Raw genomic sequence first — 23293 nt, forward strand, 5'->3', positions numbered from 1 at the left:
AAAAATGAGTAGTTCCTCGGAGGAGAGTTCACCTGCAAACAGAAAAATCATAAAAACTTAATTTATTCTTTATTTGTCCATGACTCTCGGTCGCAAATTATAACGGTCATTGCCAGGCAATGTCTGTTCTCTAAACAAGAGTTCAGGCTCGGTAGTGTTCAATCGATTCAAAGGAGGCACAGCTTCTTGCAGAAGATCGTCACTTTCTTTCTCAGTGTTTGTTCCAATCAAACGGGCATCGCTGAATGGCAGAAAGCGTGGCACAGTTTCAGTTTCAGAGTCTGGAAGTCCCTTCTGGACCCACCGGTTGTACGGCAAGGACAACGGAGCCCGTTTGCAGTGTACGCCGTGGATCCAGTTTTTCTTGCCTTGCACTCGAACTGCAGAACGTGTAGATAGTAGAACCAAGTGCGGTACTGTCCAGTGGGGCTGCTCGTTCTTGCTCCGCTGAAAATTCTTCACGAATATCCAGTCACCGGGTTCAATGGTGTGACCTGGATCTTCAGAAGCCTGTGGTAGACTATTGTGTACCTGTTGGTGTAAGACACGCAGTTTAGCCGTCAGTTCGCACAAGTAATCAAGTAGCACAGGGTATTCAAGTTCACTGAACTTTGTCGGTCTTGGCACGCCCCAAATATTCACCGGGCGGCCAAACACGACCTCATACGGACTCAAACCCATTCGCGAATGAACAGTCATTCTTGTGGACAAAAGGGCTAAGGGCAAAGCATCTGGCCATTGCAAACGAGAGCTCGCTTGAATTTTAGCCAATTTTAATTTCAAAGTGCCATTATAGCACTCGACTAAACTAGCTGATTGGGGGTGATTTGCAGCGTGGAACTTCTGCCTAATTCCTAATCCCTCACAAACTCTCTTCATCACTTGACCCACAAATTCACTCCCATTGTCACTCCAGATTATTCTCGGCAATCCAAATCTAGGGAAAAACTCTTTGATAAGGGCTTTCGCTGTGGACAAGGCAGTATTGTCCTTCAAAGGGTAAGCTTCCACCCATCTAGACAAGCATTTACAATGCAATAGGTCTCGCAGTTGTTAGAGTTTGAGCTATTGGCATTGTAAATGGCAATGTCTTTTATTTATGTGTTGGTTTTTAAAACATAAATAAAAGGCATTGTCATTTACAATGCCAATAGGTTAAACTCTCGCAAATGCGAGACCTATTGCATTGCAAATGCTTTTTTTTATGTAGTTGTCTGTGAACTTCCACTTGCAAGTCATGGAGCACGCCCAGGTCAAGTAGAATCTGTGGTGTTTCTAGACAACTGAAACAGCCAATTGTTTTATGGCCATTTCTTGCAGGGGCTTCACAAAAAACAACCACGAGGACTGACAGGGGAGGCCCCTCAGCAATCCTGCATATTAATGTTTTAGGAGAAAAGATAGTTGCAAAAAAATACTAGGCGTGACCGTATGGACAAGATTGGACAAAACCAAAGAAAAACAGCAGTCTTTTCCACGTTTGGGGTGTCTTTAAAGCCCTAGCCTAGCAACATTTTAACTGCACTCTGCACTCTGCACTCTGCACTCTGCACTCTGAATCTGCACTCTGAATCTGCACTCTGAATCTGCACTCTGAATCTGCACTCTGAATCTGCACTCACAATCTGCACTCACAATCTGCACTCACAATCTGCACTCACAATCTGCACTCACAAAATCTGCACTCTGAATCTGCACTCTGAATCTGCACTCTGAATCTGCACTCTGAATCTGCACTCTGAATCTGCACTCTGAATCTGCACTCTGCGCTCACAATCTGCACTCACAATCTGCACTCACAATCTGCACTCTGCACTCACAATCTGCACTCTGCACTCACAATCTGCACTCTGCATCTGCACTCTGCACTCACAATCTGCACTCTGCACTCACAATCTGCACTCACAATCTGCACTCTGAATCTGCACTCACAATCTGCACTCTGAATCTGCACTCTGAATCTGCACTCTGAATCTGCACTCTGAATCTGCACTCTGAATCTGCACTCTGCACTCTGAATCTGCACTCTGCACCCTGCACTCTGAATCTGCACTCTGAATCTGCACTCTGCACCCTGCACTCTGAATCTGCACTCTGCACTCTGAATCTGCACTCTGTACTCACAATCTGCACTTTGCACTCACAATCTGCACTCTGCACTCACAATCTGCACTCACAATCTGCACTCTGCACTCACAATCTGCACTCTGCACTCACAATCTGCACTCTGCACTCTGAATCTGCACTCTGAATCTGCACTCTGAATCTGCACTCTGAATCTGCACTCTGCACTCTGAATCTGCACTCTGCACTCTGAATCTGCACTCTGAATCTGCACTCTGAATCTGCACTCTGAATCTGCACTCTGAATCTGTACTCTGAATCTGCACTCTGAATCTGCACTCACAATCTGCACTCTGAATCTGCACTCTGAATCTGCACTCTGAATCTGCACTCTGAATCTGCACTCTGAATCTGCACTCTGCACCCTGCACTCTGTACTCACAATCTGCACTTTGCACTCACAATCTGCACTCTGCACTCACAATCTGCACTGAATCTGCACTGAATCTGCACTCTGCACTCTGAATCTGCACTCTGAATCTGCACTCTGCACTCTGAATCTGCACTCTGCACTCTGAATCTGCACTCTGCACTCTGAATCTGCACTCTGAATCTGCACTCTGAATCTGCACTCTGCACCCTGCACTCTGAATCTGCACTCTGCACTCTGAATCTGCACTCTGTACTCACAATCTGCACTTTGCACTCACAATCTGCACTCTGCACTCACAATCTGCACTCACAATCTGCACTCTGCACTCACAATCTGCACTCTGCACTCACAATCTGCACTCTGCACTCTGAATCTGCACTCTGAATCTGCACTCTGCACTCACAATCTGCACTCTGCACTCTGAATCTGCACTCTGAATCTGCACTCTGCACTCTGAATCTGCACTCTGAATCTGCACTCTGCACTCTGAATCTGCACTCTGCACTCTGAATCTGCACTCTGAATCTGCACTCTGAATCTGCACTCTGAATCTGCACTCTGCACTCTGAATCTGCACTCTGAATCTGCACTCGCACTCTGCACTCTGAATCTGCACTCTGAATCTGCACTCTGAATCTGCACTCTGAATCTGCACTCTGCGCTCACAATCTGCACTCACAATCTGCACTCTGCACTCACAATCTGCACTCTGCACTCACAATCTGCACTCTGCATCTGCACTCTGCACTCACAATCTGCACTCTGCACTCACAATCTGCACTTTGCACTCACAATCTGCACTCTGCACTCACAATCGGCACTCACAATCTGCACTCTGAATCTGCACTCTGAATCTGCACTCTGAATCTGCACTCTGCACTCTGAATCTGCACTCTGCACTCTGAATCTGCACTCTGCACTCTGAATCTGCACTCTGCACTCTGAATCTGCACTTGCACTCTGCACTCTGAATCTGCACTCTGAATCTGCACTCTGAATCTGCACTCTGAATCTGCACTCTGAATCTGCACTCGCACTCTGCACTCTGAATCTGCACTCTGAATCTGCACTCTGAATCTGCACTCTGAATCTGCACTCTGAATCTGCACTCTGAATCTGCACTCTGCACTCTGAATCTGCACTCTGCACTCTGAATCTGCACTCTGAATGTGCACTCTGAATCTGCACTCTGAATCTGCAATCCGGTGTGCAGTCATAGCGATTTCATAGGCCTTAAACCATTGCTGGATGTCGTCCTCTCGGAAGTACTCTCGAACGACATCCTTGGGGATGTGTACCTTTTTCTCTGTTGCCCCTGGGGTGTGGGGTTGCTCGGACACCCCTACTTCTTTATTCTGCTTGCGTAGGTCGATCTCAGCTAGTTTCCGCTCATGCTCATATGCCAGTTTCTTTTCCTCGAGCTCCCTTTGTCTCTGTTTCTCCTCTCTTTCTTCTCGGAGACGCAGGTGCTCTAAGTTGATTTTTTGTTCGGCCAATTTAAGTTCAATGTCCATTTTGAGCCGGGCCATTTCCAGCTCGTGTAGTCGGGTTTTCTCTCGTTCCTGGATCTCGTCTTGCGAGAGACCCGTTCTTCGCTCCTCAGGGGCCGTGGTGGTTTTTGCTGCGATGCTTTGATCCGAGGTTCCGGCAGCCCCGGTTTCTGCCCAAGATTCTAGGGCCTGCTTAAAATCGTCTTTGGTACTTAGTCCGGTGGTAGCGATACCTAGTTCGATGCAGAACTGCTTTAGTTCACGATGGCTGTACTCGTCCAATTTCTCCATCTGGAATTTCTCCGTTGATCCGCTTTCTTTAGTTGACATCGTGATTCGCCGTGGGGTGAGCTACTCTCTGTACGGTTATGCGGTGATTCGGATCGCGCCGCTGGCCACCAATGTTAGACGGACCGGGAGGGTCGGCCGAGGATAAGGGGAGAGGTCTCCGGGGAGAGCCGTCTCCAGCGATCGTACAGACAAGTAACTTCCCCCCCACAGACGGACACCACACAAGGGTAAAGTTCAACGAGACTTTATAGGCAATTCTTTAAGGTTACGATGGAATGGTACAAGGAGGTCTGGACTCAGGGGTCCCCTCGGTTCTGGTCTCTGGCTTGGGAAAAGGGTAGCGGGACAGTCTTGTTACCAAAAGATGAAACTAGCTCTCAATCCTCGAGCTCGGCGTTCTAGATGATCGGGCCGCGGCGGAGCCAGCAGGTCCCGAGATGGACGAAGGAAACGACGGTCCGCGGCGGAGCCAGCAGGTCCCGATGAAGATGGTGAATGCAAACGGTCCGCGGCCACGCCAGCAGGTCCCGACGACGATGAAGGATATGGAGGTTACGAAGGTTGCGGCAGCGCCAGCAGGCAAGACGATGGTGCACGAGACAGAGCTATGGCAGCGCCAGTAGTCCGTCAAGGATGAGTTCTTCTCTGCGTCTCTCGACTCCAAGATACAACTGCCTTCCTGCTCTGGAGCTGCCCCAGTTATAGGGCTGGTGTTCTTTGATGTCCGGACCCTCGCACTTGGAGGTCGGGAGGTCCGGGATGAGGGAGTCCAGACACCCAGCAGGGGGGTGGAGCCAGCGTCCGGGGAGGTGATGGGCGAGCGGCACCTGGCGGGGGAGAGCCATCGACACCTCTTTCCCCCATTGACTTGCCAAGTAGCCCGCTCACCTCCTGGGTGGATGGTGGTGCCGGGATGTCTGAGGCCTGGCCAGGCCCAGGGTTGAGGTCGATCGGGGGCCAGGCGGCCTCGTGGTGGAGTGTCCAAGATGGCGCCCAGGATGGGCGCGCAGGCCGGCAGTGGATCAGGCCCACGAGGTCGACATGTTCGAGGATAGGGGTCCCTGAGGGGACGGAGGACGTGTAATGGTGGTGTGTGGTACCTGCGTGACCGGGCTCGGGCCTGGTCGGGCCGGGGGAGAGTGGCCCTTCATGTGGCCTGTCCAACAAGCACGAACCATCAACCCACAAAGTACCATCACATTCTGGAAGGGGAGTATCCCTAAGGTCTATCCTCCCTTTCGTTTCTTCCTCAGTTCTAAGAAAACAATCATGCTGTTCTTCAACATTGTCTGTCTCAGCTGAAATCGGCAACAGCGTAGCTGGATTCAACGTGTTGCATTTCTTTATGTGCACATGACTCGCTAACAAGGTCAGTTCGTAACCCGACAACGGAGCACTAGTTAAATGCTGTGTCTTGGTACGATTCAACAAGGAATCCACTGCATGTGGAACCATCACAATCAGTGTATTGTCCATAACCAAACCAGCAGACTGTCGAATCGAAACAGCCGCTGCTGCTGTAGCTCTCAAACAACTCGGCAACGCTCTTGCTACCAGATCAAAAGTCGACGAAAAATAAGCACATGGACGTTGCTTATCGCCAAACTGTTGAGTCAACACTGACAATGCACATCCCTCTCTCTCGTGCACGTACAACGTGGAAGGCTTACTGTAGTCGGGGGTACCCAACCGGGAGCCGAACCCAACGCGTTGCGTAATTCGGAAAAGCTCTTCTGACATTCGTCAGTCCAGGGAATAGGATTTGGAGTATCCGTAACAGTAAGAGCTATCAAAGGCTTCGCTAACAAGGAAAAATTAGGGATCCACTGTCTACAGTATGACGTAATACCTAAGAACGCATGTACTTCTCTCTGTGTCGTAGGCACACTCATTTTCGCAATAGCTTGAATTCTTTCTGGGGTCAGTTTCCTTCCCTCCTTCGATAAAAGGTGACCTAAGTAGGTAACTTCTTGTCGACAATATTGCAACTTCGAGAGAGAAACTTTATGATGAAAATCAGACAAGTGACGTAACAACGACAAGGTAGCCTCTTTACAAAACTCTTCATTGTCAGCAGCAACTAGCAAATCGTCAACATCTTGAATAAGAGCCGCACCAACTGGTAAAACCAACAAATCAAGTTGCGTTTTCAAAGCTTGGCTATAGATGGATGGACTCTCGCAATAGCCTTGAGGAGCGCGCTTAAAGCGGAAACTTCGTCCTCCTAAAGAGAATCCAAAAATGTCTCTACTCTCCACGGCAATGGGGATGCTAAAGAAAGCATTCTTCAAGTCAATCACCGAAAACCATGTGGCTGTAGCCGGGATCAAAGTCAACAAAGCGGTGATATCAGGTACAACAGGAAATTGCGGAACAACGATCTTGTTCACCTCGCGAAGATCGATCACAAACCTATATACAGGAGGCTGTGAAGAATCAGTTCTCTTCAGAACAGGCAAAACAGGACTATTGCACACGTTACCTCTCGTTTCCTCAATCACACCCTTTTCGATCAGATCGTAAATAATCACCAAAAGTGCTCTCTCACCATCACTCGAAATACGATACTGTGGAATACGCGGTAACTTAGCATTCGCCTTGAGTGTCACAACATATGGTGGAATCTCCAAGAGGCCTACATCGTTCTGACCAGTAGCCCAAAGCGAATCAGTGAGGGAAGACAATTCAGGTGGAAGTCCAACTTTAGATATATACATCGGAGAGATCACTCTCTCACCCAATGTAAGATGTACTCCTGACGGAGAACAATATAGCGTGGCATACAATCTCTTCAACAAGTCCAATCCCAACAAGTTCTCACCACAACCGGTCGTCAAAATGAGGGTTGCTTCAAATCTACGAGGCCCAACAGAAAGGAGCAACGGAGTAGAAATTGGATTCGTAACCGGGGCGGCAGAAAAACCTACAGAAACATTCTCAAAGCAAGACAAATGTGCGCCAGGGAGTTTAGAGTGCATGATAGAACTCTTTGCAGCACCAGTATCCAACAGAAAAGGCTCTGACACACCTGATGCAATCACTTCAACATAAGGTCCACTCTGATCTACTGAAACTGAAACAACTCCCTCTCTTTGTCTATGGCTGTCCTAACAATCATTACCATCCACTTCCTCACCTTCGACGTAGTAATCGTCCGTATAGTACTGTGGCGTCCTACCAGACGCACCATTCTGCTGATCAAAGCTATTCATAGAATTCTGTGGAGGCAAAGAACGTGCGTTCTGTCCACGACCTCTACCTCTAGGCGCTTGTTGAGCATCTCGACCTCTCACGCCAGAAGCACCATTTATGCGCTGTAACAAAACCGGACCACTATTCTTGAAATGGCCCTCTTCTTTGCAATACGCACATTGATTAGGCCCATACAGAAAACGTTGTTGAGAAGACTCATTCCTTTGCGAGTTTCTTGAATATTGCTGATTCTGCTGATAATCGCGTTGATTATTAGTACGGGGTGGATAAGCTTGCTGTAGAAGAACTTTAGTCTTCAATTCCTTAGTCTTCTTATCCGCTTTCTCTACATCATCTTTGTGCCTATTTTCATAGTGCTGGGCCGTAGCTAAAATCTGCGCTGACGTGGAAACAGCCCAAGCACTCTCAGAATCTTTCAACTTATTGCACAATTCGGGAAGCAAATTATGTACAAATTTGTCGACGAACAATCTCTGGCCACCCTCGGTAGCCATGTCCTGACCACTGTGGTCTACAAAGGTCTCTTCAAACCGCGTGAAAAAGTCAGACACAGCCTCGTCTTTCTTCTGCTTGCACGCAGACAACTTGTCCCAATTGACACGCACTTCAGGCATTAGAGTCTTCATATAAGTAATAATCCTATCAGGAAGTTCAGTAATCAAATCCTCAGGCTTAGCGCCACCTACTTGTCTATTATCGGCATCTCTAAGGTGTGCCCATGTGTCACCTAATTCATGCGCATGATCCGTGTGACGAATCTTACCCCAAATAGGCTGTGGAACAACATTCCCAAACAACATATCTATATCTGCCAAATTCATGACACACAAACCCACAGTCTGAGTCAGCTCTTTATAATATCCCGCCGGATTTTTGCATGGATCAGGCAAAGTCTGTTTAAGCGCTAAGACTTCAGCACGCTTCCAAGGAACATGTACCCAAACACGCTGAAAGTGTGCAGCAACATTTCCATCAGTAGGTCTCCAAACTGGAGGAACCTCACGCATCGGATACTGACGCGCTTTTCTCCCTACTGATGAATCAGGCTCAAACAGTCGCTCAGAAGGAGTGTCACTTCGGAATGATAATAATGTCGCAACAGCTTTCTGAATCTCAAGAGGACCCACAATGGTCCCTTTCGCAAACTCGGAATGTATTCGGTACAACTCAGAAGGAGCTTGTCCTGCTTTTTCAATCCATTGTTCATGAAGGAACACACACATCATCTCAAAGACGTACCGTTGCTTTGGTGCTTCCCATTGATGGAAAACATCCATAATACCCTCAAGATCATACTGTGTGGTATACGTAACCCATTTACGCGCCATGTGATCCAACACTGTACGTTCATTAGCATCAGGCAACTGACTACGCGACTGTCTACGCTCGACAACAGGAGACATACCCAATGATCCCAACAGAGGAGAAAAGAGACTAGAAACTGCTGCAGTCATTCTCTGTCTAGCAGAAGGAGAAGATGAAAGAATAAGGGAAGACGGAACAACATTAGAAGAACCCAAAGTCAGAACAAGAGGAGTATTATAGATAGGCGTAGGAGTAGCAGACGAAGAAGGAGGCAAAGTTGTCGGCCCTTGAGAAGGCTGCGCCAAAGGAATAGTAGGCAACGGAAGAGGAGCTGGCTGGGGAGGAATCGCAGGTGGCAAAGCAACCAGAGGTTGCGCAACTACAACTGGTGGCGGTGGTGCCGTAGCATTCTGTGCATAAGGGGGTGGCGAACTCAATAGATGGGACATTAAAGGATCTTTTGCAAGATCTTTCTTTTCTTCCTGCTCTTTAGACGGCAAAACTGGGTAGCACTTATCTACCGCTAACTTCCTAACCCTAAGCATCTGCTCGCTCTCTTGCTCTTCCTCATTATCCCTAAACTGTATAGCAGCTTGCACCATTGACAAACCTAGTTCTCGTTTATTCTTCTTTGATAATTTAATTTCTTTCTGTTTGGGTTCTTTGCGACATATGCGGAAAGAGTCAAACATTGCCGGCCGGGCTTTCTTCTTGAACAGTTTAACTTCGAGATTGTCTAAAATCTCTGTTTCAAAGCTACCATAACGGGGCTACTGTAGGACACCGTCTTTCCTCGTATATTTAACCCAGACGTCATTATATCCGATGGGGCCCACACCATGTTTTACGTAGAGCTCATAGGTCGGAGTTCCAATCGGAGGAACCGGACACGAATCCTCCAACCGGGAATCCCTAGAACAACCACAAAAAAATATCTTTCCAAGTCTGCTAAGACCAGGCATCTTCGCTCACTAGTCTAGCTTCAAACTTCAAGGGAAATCTCAGAACGATAATCTCGTGAATACACGAGTCCCTTGGCTTTGGGGCCTGTAGGTACCAAATCAAAGCGATCCTCAAAGGGATACCAAAACAAACTAAGGACTGGGAGACGCTCCACTCATACTTAACTGAATTGTAGATGCCGTCACCAATAGACCCGTCTATCGTCTGGCTCTACAAATCGTCAATGGCTCCAAGACAGGGCGACAGTCAGGGCAACAGTCCTTCGTAGCCGTCGGAAAGCGGGGAACCTCGCAGCAAAGACTTTCGGACCACGACGACATACAGGGATCGATGAAGTGGCAGGCCTTCCTCGAGAATTTCCACACGAAGCTCCTCACGATCTTCGGGCTTAGACCGGTACCGCTGAAGTGGCCCTACGTTGGGCGCCAACTGAAGAACCAGGTTTTAGAACCCAGCAGCGCCAGGGAAAACGCTCGAAGTCTTCGGATTCCCCTGCCTCGGCAAACAGAGACACGGGACACTTCTCGATGACGTCAAAGACCAAAGTTTATTGGCTGCAACCAGGAACAGAGGTCTACGAAGCACAACACAGGTGGTTCGCTAGAGACTGCACAATTTCAATGAGCGGAGCATGGTCTTTTATGCCAAAAATCACATTCCAGAGTAGCATCGATTACATTCAAACGAACCAATGACAGTGTGACATTTCAAAAGTAGCGCATGACGACAATCCCATTTTCCGTTGTCCAGCCCACCAGAAATGACCAAGCACCTTCCAATATCCTGTCGGATCAGGCCGGACAAACTCATCATAAAACCTCAACCCAAATCAGTGTTTATGTCGTAAAGGAAGGAGCAGAAACAGATTAGAAGCAAGATAGAAAGTTGGGTGCAGTGTACTGTAAACTCAGCAATGTCCTACTCTTTGATCTTTATCTGACTAGCTGCTTACCACGGAACTGGCTCAGCGAGGTTAGCCTCGGGCAAGTGAGTCAGTTCGGCCAGGTCATTCAGAAGTCAGCTAAGGTGTACGTGTCCCAAGGACTCGCTCGGCCGCAGTCATCGGCCTATGTGAGGGCAACCACACAAAATGCTCTTTCCAAGTATACATGAGCCCCGTCTATCATTATCAAGCAGGACTTCTCAGCTCAGCTCTTTCAAGTATACATGCAGTCCGTCTACCATTATCAACAAGGGCTCTGCAGCTCTGCTCTTTCCAGGTATAAATGCGCCCCTTGTACCATTATCATCAAGGGCACTGAAGCTTAGCTCTTTCTAAATATCAAAGTGCCCCTTCTACCATTATCAACAAGGGCACTGCAGCTCTGCTCGTTCAATATATACATGCGCCCCTTGTACCAGTATCAACAAGGGCGCTGCAGCTCAGCTCTTTCTAAGTATAAATGTACACCTTGTACCATTATCATCAAGGGCACTGAAGCTTAGCTCTTTCTAAATATCAAAGTGTCCCTTCTACCATTATAAACAAGGGCACTGCAGCTCTACTTGTTCAATGTATACATGCGCCCCTTGTACCAGTATCAACAAGGGCGCTGCAGCTCAGCTCTTTCTAAGTATAAATGCGCCCCTTGTACCATTATCAACAAGGGCGCTGCAGCTGTGCTCTTTCCAAATATACATGAGCCCAGTCTACCATTATCAAGCAGGGCTTCTCAGCTCAGCTCTTTCCAAGTATACGTGCGCCCGACTACCATTATCAACAAGGGCACTGCAGCTCAGCTCTTTCAAAGTATAAATGCGCCCCTTGTACCATTATCAACAAGGGCTCTGCAACTCTGCTCTCTCCAGGTATAAATGTGCCCCTTCTACCATTATCAACAAGAGCGCTGCAGCTCAGCTCTTTCCAAGTATACATGCACCCCGTCTACCATTATCAACAAGGGCGCTGCAGGTTTGCTCCTTCTAAGTATAAATTCGCCCCTCGTACCATTATCAACAAGGGCACTGCAGCTCAGCTCTTTCAAAGTATAAATGCGCCCCTTGTACCATTATCAACAAGGGCTCTGCAACTCTGCTCTCTCCAGGTATAAATGTGCCCCTTCTACCATTATCAACAAGAGCGCTGCAGCTCTGCTCTTTCCAAGTATAAATGCGCCCCGTCTACCATTATCAACAAGGGCGCTGCAGGTTTGCTCTTTCCAAGTATACATGCACCCCGTCTACCATTATCAAGCAGGGCTTCTCAGCTCAGCTCTTTCCAAGTATACGTGCGCCCCGTCTACCATTATCAACAAGGGCGCTGCAGCTCTGCTCCTTCTAAGTATAAATTCGCCCCTCGTACCATTATCAACAAGGGCGCTGCAGCTCAGCTCTTTCTAAGTATAAATGCGCCCCTTGTACCATTATCAACAAGGGCGCTGCAGCTGTGCTCTTTCCAAATATACATGAGCCCAGTCTACCATTATCAAGGAGGGCTTCTCAGCTCAGCTCTTTCCAAGTATAGGTGCGCCCGACTACCATTATCAACAAGGGCACTGCAGCTCAGCTCTTTCAAAGTATAAATGCACCCCTTGTACCATTATCAACAAGGGCTCTGCAACTCTGCTCTCTCCAGGTATAAATGTGCCCCTTCTACCATTATCAACAAGAGCGCTGCAGCTCAGCTTTTTCCAAGTATACATGCACCCCGTCTACCATTATCAACAAGGGCTCTGCAGCTCTGCTCTTTCCAAGTATAAATGCGCCCCGTCTACCATTATCAACAAGGGCGCTGCAGGTCTGCTCTTTCCAAGTATAAATGCGCCCCTTGTACCAGTATCAACAAGGGCGCTACAGCTCAGCTCTTTCCAAGTACACATGAGCCCCTTGTACCATTATCAACAAGGGCTCTGCAGCTCTGCTCTTTCAAGGTATAAATGCGCCCCTTGTACCATTATCAACAAGGGCTCTGCCGCTCTGCTCTTTCAAGGTATAAATGCGCCCCTTGTACCATTATCATCAAGAGCACTGAAGCTCAGCTCTTTCTAAATATCAAATTGCCCCTTGTACCATTATGAACAAGGGCACTGCAGCTCTGCTCTTTCTAAGTATAAATGCGCCCCTTGTACCATTATCAAGAAGAGCGCTGCAGCTCTGCTCTTTCCAAGTATACATGAGCCCCGTCTATCATTATCAAGCAGGGCTTGTCAGCTCAGCTCTTTCCAAGTATACATGCACTCCGTCTACCATTATCAACAAGGGCTCTGCAGCTCTGCTCTTTCCAGGTATAAATGGGCCCCTTGTACCATTATCATCAAGGGCACTGAAGATTAGCTCTTTCTAAATATCAAAGTGCCCCTTCTACCATTATCAACAAGGGCGCTGCAGCTCTGCTCTTTCCAAGAATAAATGCGCCCCATCTACCATTATCAACAAGGGCTCTGCAGCTCTGCTCTTTCCAGGTATAAATGGGCCCCTTGTAGCATTATCAACAAGGGCGCTGCAGCTCTGCTCCTTCTAAGTATCAATGCGCCCCTTGTACCATTATCAACAAGGGCGCTGCAGCTGCGCTCTTTCCAAATATACATGAGCCCAGTCTTCCATTATCAAGCAGGGCTTCTCAGCTCTGCTCTTTCCAAGAATAAATGCGCCCTGTCTACCATTATAAACAAGGGCACTGCAGCACTGCTCTTTCCAGGTATAAATGCGCCCTATGTACCATTATCAACAAGGGCGCTGCAGCTCTGCTCTTTCCAAGAATAGATGCACCCTGTCTACCATTATCAACAAGGGCGCTGCAGCTCAGCTCTTTCAAAGTATAAATACGCCCCATGTACCATTATCAACAAGGGCGCTACAGCTCTGTTCTCTCCAAGTATACATGCGCCCCGTCTACCATGATCAACAAGGGCTCTGCAGCTCTTTTCTTTCTAAGTATAAATGCGCCTCGTCTACCATTATCAACAAGGGCACTGCAGCTCACATCTTGCCAAGTATAAATGCGCCCCTTGTACCAGTATCAACAAGGGCGCTGCAGCTCTGCTGTCTCCAAGTATAAATGAGCCCCTTGTACCATTATCAACAAGGGCTCTGCAGCTCTGCTCTTTCCAGGTATAAATGCGCCCCATGTACCATTATCAACAAGGGTTATGCTCTCTCCAAGTATAAATGCGTCCCTTGAACCATTATCAACAAGGGCTCTGCTCTCTCCAAGTATAAATGCGTCCCTTGAACCATTATCAACAAGGGCTCTGCTCTCTCCAAGTATAAATGCGTCCCTTGTACTATTATCAACAAGGGCTCTGCTCTCTCCAAGTATAAATGCGTCCCTTGTACCATTATCAACAAGGGCTCTGCTCTCTCCAAGTATAAATGCGCCCCTTGTACCATTATCAACAAGGGTGCTGCAGCTCAGCTCTTTCCAAATATCAAAGCGCTCCTTGTACCAGTATCAACAAGGGCGCTGCAGCTCGGATCTTTCTAAGTATAAATGAGCTCTTTGTACCATTATCAACAAGGCCACTTCAGCTCACATCTTGCCAAGTATAAATGCGCCCCTTGTACCATTATCAACAAGGGCGCTGCAGCTCTGCTCTTTCCAGGTATAAATGCGCCCCTTGTACCATTATCAACAAGCATTTACAATGCAATGGTCTCGGCATCATTAAAGGAAGAGCTATTGGCATTGCTCATGACATTTCTTTTTTTTTCTTTAAATCATAAACAAATGACATTGTCATTTACATTGCCAATACACAGCGCTCTGCACTCAACAGCACACAGCGCTCTGCACTCAACAGCACACACCGCTCTGCACCTGCACTTACTGCTCTGCACACTCGCTCTGCATTCTGCGCTCACTCCTCTGCGCTCACAACTCTGCATTCTGCGCTCACTCCTCTGCGCTCGCAACTCTGCATTCTGCGCTCACAACTCTGCATTCTGCGCTCACAACTCTGCATTCTGCGCTCACAACTCTGCGCTCGCAACTCTGCATTCTGCGCTCACAACTCTGCGCTCGCAACTCTGCATTCTGCGCTCACAACTCTGCGCTCGCAACTCTGCATTCTGCGCTCACAACTCTGCGCTCACAACTCTGCGCTCACAACTCTGCGCTCACAACTCTGCGCTCACAACACTGCGCTCACTCCTCTGCGCTCACAACTCTGCATTCTGCGCTCACTCCTCTGCGCTCGCAACTCTGCATTCTGCGCTCACAACTCTGCGCTCGCAACTCTGCATTCTGCGCTCACAACTCTGCGCTCGCAACTCTGCATTCTGCGCTCACAACTCTGCGCTCGCAACTCTGCATTCTGCGCTCACAACTCTGCGCTCGCAACTCTGCATTCTGAGCTCACAACTCTGCGCTCGCAACTCTGCATTCTGAGCTCACAACTCTGCGCTCGCAACTCTGCATTCTGCGCTCACAACTCTGCGCTTGCAACTCTGCACTCTGCGCTCACAACTCTGCGCTCACAACTCTGCGCTCACAACTCTGCGCTCACAACTCTGCGCTCACAACTCTGCATTCTGCACTCACTACTCTGCACTCTGCACTCACTACTCTGCACTCACTACTTTGCACTCACTACTCTGCACTCACTACTTTGCACTCACTACTCTTCACTCACTACTCACTACTCTTCACTTTGCACTCACTACTCACTACTCTTCACTTTGCACTCACTACTTTGCACTCACTACTCTGCACTCACTACTCACTACTCTTCACTTTGCACTCACTACTTTGCACTCACTACTCTGCACTCACTACTCTGCACTCTGCACTCACTACTCTGCACTCTGCACTCACTACTCTGCACTCTGCACTCACTACTCTGCACTCTGCACTCACTACTCTGCACTCTGCACTCACTACTCTGCACTCACTACTTTGCACTCTGCACTCACTACTCTGCACTCTGCACTCACTACTCTGCACTCACTACTCTGCACCCTGCACTCACTACTCTGCACTCACTACTCTGCACTCACTACTCTGCACTCTGCACTCACTACTCTGCACTCTGCACTCACTACTCTGCACTCTGCACTCATTACTCTGCACTCTGCACTCACTACTCTGCACTCACTACTCTGCACTCACTACTCTGCACTCACTACTCTGCACTCTCTGCACTCACTACTCTGCACTCACTACTCTGCACTCACTACTCTGCACTCTGCACTCACTACTCTGCACTCTGCACTCACTACTCTGCACTCTGCACTCACTACTCTGCACTCTGCACTCACTACTCTGCACTCTGCACTCACTACTCTGCACTCACTACTTTGCACTCTGCACTCACTACTTTGCACTCTGCACTCACTACTTTGCACTCTGCACTCACTACTTTGCACTCTGCACTCACTACTCTGCACTCACTACTCTGCACTCACTACTCTGCACTCACTACTCTGCACTCACTACTCTGCACTCTGCACTCACTACTCTGCACTTTGCACTCACTACTCTGCACTCTGCACTCACTACTCTGCACTCTGCACTCACTACTTTGCACTCTGCACTCACTACTTTGCACTCTGCACTCACTACTTTGCACTCTGCACTCACTACTTTGCACTCTGCACTCACTACTCTGCACTCTGCACTCACTACTCTGCACTCACTACTCTGCACTCACTACTCTGCACTCACTACTCTGCACTCACTACTCTGCACTCACTACTCTGCACTCACTACTCTGCACTCTGCACTCACTACTCTGCACTCTGCACTCACTACTCTGCACTCTGCACTCACTACTCTGCACCCTGCACTCACTACTCTGCACTCTCTGCACTCACTACTCTGCACTCACTACTCTGTACTCACTACTCTGCACTCACTACTCTGCACTCTCTGCACTCACTACTCTGCACTCTGCACTCACTACTCTGCACTCTGCACTCACTACTCTGCACTCTGCACTCACTACTCTGCACTCTGCACTCACTACTCTGCACTCTGCACTCACTACTCTGCACTCACTACTCTGCACTCACTACTTTGCACTCACTACTTTGCACTCTGCACTCACTACTCTGCACTCTCTGCACTCACTACTCTGCACTCACTACTCTGCACTCACTACTCTGCACTCACTACTCTGCACTCACTACTCTGCACTCACTACTCTGCACTCTGCACTCACTACTCTGCACTCACTACTCTGCACTCACTACTCTGCACTCACTACTTTGCACTCACTACTCTGCACTCACTACTTTGCACTCACTACTCTGCACTCACTACTCTGCACTCACTACTCTGCACTCTGCACTCACTACTCTGCACTCACTACTCTGCACTCTGCACTCACTACTCTGCACTCACTACTCTGCACTCTGCACTCACTACTCTGCACTCACTACTCTGCACTCACTACTCTGCACTCACTACTCTGCACTCACTACTAGGCACTCACTACTAGGCACTCACTACTAGGCACTCACTACTAGGCACTCACTACTAGGCACTCACTATTCTGCACTCTGCACTCACTACTCTGCACTCTGCACTCACTACTCTGCACTCACTACTCTGCACTCTGCACTCACTACTCTGCACTCTGCACTCACTACTCTGCACTCTGCACACACTACTCTGCACCCTGCACTCACTACTCTGCACTCACTACTCTGCACTCACTACTCTGCACTCACTACTCTGCACTCACTACTCTGCACTCACTACTCTGCACTCTGCACTCACTACTCTGCACTCTGCACTCACTACTCTGCACCCTGCACTCACTACTCTGCACTCTCTGCACTCACTACTCTGCACTCACTACTCTGCACTCACTACTCTGCACTCACTACTCTGCACTCTCTGCACTCACTACTCTGCACTCACTACTCTGCACACTCACTACTCTGCACTCACTACTCTGCACTCACTACTCGGCACTCACTACTAGGCACTCACTACTAGGCACTCACTACTAGGCACTCACTATTCTGCACTCACTATTCTGCACTCACTATTCTGCACTCACTATTCTGCACTCACTATTCTGCACTCTGCACTCACTACTCTGCACTCTGCACTCACTACTCTGCACTCACTACTCTGCACTCTGCACTCACTACTCTGCACTCACTACTCTGCACTCTGCACTCACTACTCTGCACTCACTACTCTGCACTCACTACTCTGCACTCACTACTCTGCACTCACTACTCTGCACTCACTACTCTGCACTCTGCACTCGCTACTCTGCACTCGCTACTCTGCACTCTGCACTCACTACTCTGCACTCTGCACTCACTACTCTGCACTCTCTACTCTCCACTCTGCACTCACTACTCTGCACTCTGCACTCACTACTCTGCACTCTGCACTCACTACTCTGCACTCACTACTCTGCACTCACTACTCTGCACTCACTACTCTGCACTCACTTCTCTGCACTCACTACTCTGCACTCTGCACTCACTACTCTGCACTCTGCACTCACTACTCTGCACTCTGCACTCACTACTCTGCACTCACTACTCTGCACTCACTACTCTGCACTCACTACTCAGCACTCACTACTCTGCACTCACTACTCTGCACTCTGCACTCACTACTCTGCACTCTGCACTCACTACTCTGCACTCACTACTCTGCACTCACTACTCTGCACTCACTACCCTGCACTCACTACCCTGCACTCACTACTCTACACACTCACTACTCTACACACTCACTACTCTGCACACTCACTACTCTGCACTCACTACTCTGCACTCACTACTCTGCACTCTGCACACTCACTCTGCACACTCACTCTGCACTCACTACTTCGCACTCTGCGCACTCTACACTCACACTCACCTTCTGCCTCACAGAGGGATGAAGTGAGCGCCGTTCTACTGGGCAGACCTGGGGTCGGGCGGGAGGGTCACCAGGGGCGCGCACGGCTTATAGAGCTATACCGATCAACACAATATTCTCCGGAGTGCCATCCATCTACCGCAGTAGCAGAAATTAGTTTGAAAGCATTGTCGAAGAATGCCAAAAAGCGCCTCATTTAGAAGCGATGAACAGAATTCAATTTTTAGAGCTCCCATGATGTGAAAACAATTTACAATGTACTGTGAACAAACTATTTACGAAGATAAAATATGAGTGAGATAGGTAGTAATCCTTATGCATATTGCCAGATAAGCAGGTGCACCAATGGTCCTCTACACTGGAAAGTCATTTTGAGGATGTAAACACTTCTCAGAAGACAATCTCCTTGACTACAGTGGACCTGCAACAGTGTGCAAAATGTCATGACATTTTGTGTTTACGTACTCTGCTGTATAGATATTTATTGCCCTAAATTTTTTTTCAGTATTAGAGGATATCTTTGAAAATACAAGCCTATTATGAAAGTGGATAGAAATGATTATGATCATCGTGGCTAACACAAAGGTGCAGTGAGGAAAGTGAGTGGCAGATATCGCCACCTCATGGTAACTGAGTATAGTGGGTCCAGTGGTAGCTTGCACAGCCACGTTCTTTCACTCCGTGTCCAGACTTTGACACTGTGGAATGGGGTTCAAGTCCCAGCGTCGGCTCTCCCAGAGATTACAAAAAAACATGCTGATCGAAAGAAATAAAATTAAACAATACCGATTGGCGTGACGAGGATAAATCCATGTGCAGTGCACTGCCCCCTTGCCTTGTAGACACCGCAGCCCAAGAAAACATGATTGACGGAGCAAAACGGTGGTCTAATTGTCCATTGCCAAAGTATATAACAAGCTGAGGATCAACGGGCGTGAAAACAGCGTGGTGGGCGCGCACGTGACGCAGCGTGGGCGTGCACATCAGCTGAAGGATCGCCGGAGAAGACACGAGTCTGCCTGCTGCCATGACTGACCAACTGCAGAGGGAAAGAGCCCGGTGAGTGTGGGTAGAGGGGGGGGCGGCAGAGAGGGAGTGGGCAGAGAGGGATGGGGTGTGTGTGTGCGTGCGTGTGTCTGTGTGTGTCTGTGTGTGCACGGCCATGCCTGCCTGTGTGTGTGCGCGTTCACGGACCCTGGTCGGCGTGTTCACAGCTCTAGGTCCCTTCAGAGCGAACTCCATAACAATAGGTCTCGATGCCGAGACCTAACAAGGGTGCTGCAGCTCAGCTCTTTCTAAGTATAAATGCGCCCCTTGTACCATTATCAACAAGGGCTCTGCAGCTCTGCTCTTTCCAAATATAAATGCGCCCCATGTACCATTATCAACAAGGGCGCTGCAGCTCAGCTCTTTCCAAGTATACATGAGCCCCGTCTATCATTATCAAGCAGGGCTTCTCAGCTCAGCTCTTTCCAGGTATACATGCACTCCGTCTACCATTATCAACAAGGGCTCTGCAGTTCTGCTCTTTCCAGGTATAAATGCGCCCCTTGTACCATTATCATCAAGGGCACTGAAGATTAGCTCTTTCTAAATATCAAAGTGCCCCTTCTACCATTATCAACAAGGGCGCTGCAGCTCTGCTCTTTCCAAGAATAAATGCGCCCCATCTACCATTATCAACAAGGGCTCTGCAGTTCTGCTCTTTCCAGGTATAAATGCGCCCCTTGTACCATTATCATCAAGGGCACTGAAGATTAGCTCTTTCTAAATATCAAAGTGCCCCTTCTACCATTATCAACAAGGGCGCTGCAGCTCTGCTCTCTCCAAGTATAAATGCGCCCCTTGTACCATTATCAACAAGGGCGCTGCAGCTCTGCTCTTTCCGAGTATAAATGCGCCCCTTGTACCATTATCAACAAGGGCTCTGCAGCTCTGCTCTTTCCAAGTATAAATGCGCCCCTTGTACCATTATCAACAAGGGCGCTGCAGCTCTGCTCTTTCCAAGTATAAATGCGCCCCTTGTACCATTATCAACAAGGGCTCTGCAGCTCTGCTCTTTCCAAGTATAAGTGCGCCCATTCTACCTTTATCAACAAGGGCACTGAAGCTCAGCTCTTTCCAAATATAAATGCGCCCATTCTACCTTTATCAACTATCAACAAGGGCAATTTACGTGCAACTTAATTAACCTCTTTACTTGATTGCTTTTAGTGTTGTGTGATTGTGTTTGTTCTTTGAAGCTCTGTGGTATTATCAAATGAATATTCAGCTTTCCGATATTTAACTTTATACTATGGAAAACTATCTTAATTCGTTTTTAAGACACATACTTTCCAGAATTCCTTTATAATCGTGTCTATTACTCTTAAATAAAATGGACTGAAACGAAACGCAGAAATACTGAATCGCATTTTTTCATGCAATCTGCGTTTCGTTTAAAGCATTTGATTACATGACTCTGAGAGACGTATTAAAATTAGCATGTGCTAAACAATACATGCATTCACCCTTATGGCAGCACTCGACCTCTGGCTCAGCTATTAATTTGAGTTTTGCACCTCACCCATCTCTGCCTTTATCTCCAGTTCAAGGATGCGACGACTTAACGCTTCCCAGGTCTCACAGGAACCATTCTATTTCTGGATTACGAATAATGCAAAACACACCCTTAGCAGTCCCAAAGCACCCAGCACGCCTATCATATAGGTGTTGCGGCTAATTCCGCGGCTTCCCAGTTATCTAGGTCAAAATTTAACACGGACTCTTCACAATACGCCATGTACCTCAATCCTAAAACAACCCACCACTCACGGCTGATCCACTTTCGCCACTTCTACATCAAAGCCCTTCCCATCCCGCGCACGTTCCTGCTTTAATTCAGGCACACACAGAAGATATAGACGGGCATGGTGAGGATGAGGAAACATAACACCCCATAAATCCTTACAATGAAGGCTGTGCATTCCCAGGTGGAGTGAAATACTTGTAAGAGCGCAGGTGATTCATCCGGCACTAGGGCTCAAGTGATTGGTCCCGTGGGACTGATGCCAACTCTTCCTCGCTGCTCAGAGTGACTGTCAAGTGCTGTCCGCAGGGAGATGTGCTAGGGAGCAACCAGCCGCGTCCTTTTTGGTCGCCATGGAGACAGACTAACATGCAAGTCCGTCTTCTACTAATGTAGCCTCAAGCTCATATGCTCAGTATTATTACAACAGCGCCACCATGTTTCACTGCTGCATTAATCGTGGTAGCCAGTTTCTCAATTTTTCACAACTAAAGGAGAAAATAAAATGTCAATAAAAGAGCCTTATTCATCAGTTACGTTGTTTTTTTTCTACAGGTTTACTTTGAGTACTATCTAAATATTCTAACCTTTTGAAATATTACGCTCATAAAAAAAATAGTATAGCTTCCATCCGCTTTAACACTCATTCAGATAGTTTGCTCCTAAAATAAGTATTACCGGAACGGAGTTATGCAGTCGGTCTCTGTTACATCTTGCTTATGCTCTGCATTTCCCTTCCTTCCTTCCTTTCTTTTTTAGGGCATAGTGACCAAGTTAAAATGGCCGCTTTTTGCAATCCAAGATACCGTTAATGCAGGGCATTTATTCCCGGTGTTAAAGTCATGTGCCCCTGACATTTCGAGTGATGCTTTTTATTTTGCCTCACCCATGTACAATCATCTATGGGGAAAGCACGCGGGCACACGCGTGTGAGACATGAGAAAACCTTTGTGCATGTGTTTTTAACTCACATCATTGTGGGGACAGGACATGTTTGCACATCATGGTGAATCTGATCCAGCCCTGATCAGGGACCAATACTCAATAACATCACATACAAAGGCCCATACACATTCACCCAATACTCAATGAAACCCCTGCAACGCTTGTACGTCAATAAAAAAAAACGTATTCTGTTGTCATATCTGATATTCTAAATACATAACTAAACCTGTATATCAACACTCTTTCCTTGGTCGAACGACCATATTAGTTGAGTAGTTGATGGTGATAATATCTATCTATCTATCTGTCTGTCTGTCTGTCTGTCTGTCTGTCTGTCTGTCAGTCTATCTATCCATATAGTTAACTCAATAACCACAGATTCTTGGTAAGAATAATAAAGATTATCAAAAATTAATGTGAGATAACTTGAATGCTCAATTCATACATATTCACAATAGCAAACAACGTAAAATCATTCAAAGAGAGAAAACAAACATCAGTAAATGTAACAGTGTCATACTCATATCAAATGATACACATTTTTATTCATTGCGGCGCTTGCTGGTGCTGACTCTGTGGAAGACGTGTATACATCTTCTTTAAGTCCCACGGTCGTTCTCTGTCACTTGGCAGGCACACATTAACTTGGCAGAGGTGTCGTGCCTCCATTTATAGCTTGACTTTACTTTTTCTCCTTTCTGCTTTGTTCAGCATTATCCCATTTCCCAACTGTCATATACTGTAGGCCCAGAGGTGCACTCTGGTTAATCAAACAAAAACATTTATTAATTTTATTAAACGCACTTTTCACTGTTTACCACCCACTTCTGCACTATCCCATGTTAATAATTCTTGAAGAGCATTAATATGCATAAGCACCATTACTTTTTTCTTGAAAGCAAAATGCAAAAGAAAAATATGAAAAATGCGGCCTAGTCTTATTATCCATCAGTTCAAGTTAGTGCACGTATGTGCAAAGCGCTTCTCTCAGTAAATCCGACTTAGTCTGGTCATACATTAGTCCGCATTAGTGT

At 47.6% G+C, this 23293-nt stretch overlaps 1 protein-coding gene across 1 annotated transcript in view; it reads right to left on the reverse strand.

Annotated features, from left to right (window-relative positions):
* The window catches only part of C1_1H1orf141 (chromosome 1_1 C1orf141 homolog), a 268263-nt gene extending 246618 nt beyond the window's left edge, over positions 1-21645 (reverse strand). The window contains exon 1 of the mRNA XM_086936240.1: positions 21477-21645. The gene's annotated coding sequence lies outside the window, so the exon portion shown is untranslated. The remainder of the gene's footprint in view (positions 1-21476) is intronic.
* Between the last annotated feature and the right edge of the window lie 1648 nt (positions 21646-23293).

Source organism: Lissotriton vulgaris, chromosome 1_1, assembly GCF_964263255.1.
Source record: "Lissotriton vulgaris chromosome 1_1, aLisVul1.2, whole genome shotgun sequence".
Taxonomy (NCBI): domain Eukaryota; kingdom Metazoa; phylum Chordata; class Amphibia; order Caudata; family Salamandridae; genus Lissotriton; species Lissotriton vulgaris.